The sequence below is a fragment of the Triticum aestivum genome, chromosome 1A (genome assembly GCF_018294505.1).
Source record: "Triticum aestivum cultivar Chinese Spring chromosome 1A, IWGSC CS RefSeq v2.1, whole genome shotgun sequence".
NCBI classification, from domain to species: Eukaryota; Viridiplantae; Streptophyta; class Magnoliopsida; order Poales; family Poaceae; genus Triticum; species Triticum aestivum.
Window position 1 is genome coordinate 11,778,620 of NC_057794.1, and position 1,062 is coordinate 11,779,681.

At 54.8% G+C, this 1,062-nt stretch overlaps 1 pseudogene; it reads right to left on the reverse strand.

The window, feature by feature from the left end:
- Positions 1-606: 606 nt before the first annotated feature.
- Positions 607-745, reverse strand: LOC123072639 (uncharacterized; annotated as a pseudogene).
- Positions 746-1,062: the final 317 nt, after the last annotated feature.

The following is a 1,062-nucleotide window of genomic DNA, read 5'->3' on the forward strand; positions in this document are numbered from 1 at the left end:
CACGGATCAAACTTTTAGTGGCCTCCGGAACGTGAAGAACATCATTTAGGTGAAGATCACGATCTGGGGTATAGATAGTTGTATGACCAATATGATTAATCGCCATACCTGAGCTGTTGGCTGTGTGAATTTGCTCGTTGCCGGTGTACCTCTCCCGGACAGTGAGCTTCTCCAAGTCACCGGTGATATGGTCAGTTGCACCACTATCCATATACCAGTTTGTGTCTATGCCGTACTGAGGAGCAGCAATATTTGCCGAGCGCTCTTCTCCTCCCTGGTAAGAGGAGTCGTAGCGCTTCCAGCACTTCCATGCCATGTGCCCAACTTTGCCACAGATCTGGCACGTTGGTCTGGCAGCGGAGTTGTTGTTGAAGCCGCCGCCGCTTCCTCCTGGATTGCCACGGCCGCCAGCGCCGTTGGGCTTGTTGTTGAAGTTCCGGCCGCGGTCACCACCGCCGCCGCCTTGCTTGTTGTTGTTGAAGACGCGACCGCGGTCACCACCGCCGCCGCCATTGCCATTCTGCTTGTTGTTGGAGTTGTTGAAGCGCCCACGTGATGCAGCATTGGCGGAGGATTGGGAGGCTCCCCCGCGAAGATTCATACATGTCTTGAAGCTCAGCAGCTACGAGTACATCTCCGGGACAGTCACAGGTTCGACCCGTGAGCACATGGCAGACACCACGGGGTCGAACTCCTCCTCCAGCCCGGCAAGGATGTGCGAAACCACATCTTCTTCATCCACCTTTTTTCCTGAGGCAACTAACTCATCACAAAGGGTTATGATCTTACCAACGTACTCTGTAATGGTGGAGTTGCCCTTCTGAAGATTCGCCAGTGCAATCCTGACGTTGGCAGACCGCGCTCGGGTATGCGAGCTGAGCATCCATTGCACGTTGTTCCACAGCTCTGCTACGGTGTGGCAAGTCGCCACCTGAATAGTCATCTCACGTGGTAGTGTAGTCAACAGGTAAGAGAAAACCTGCTGATCGCGAGCGTACCAGGTGCCGAACTCAGGGTTGGGGGCCTTCGACTTGGTCTTGCCGTCGTCGCTAGTGACCTCGA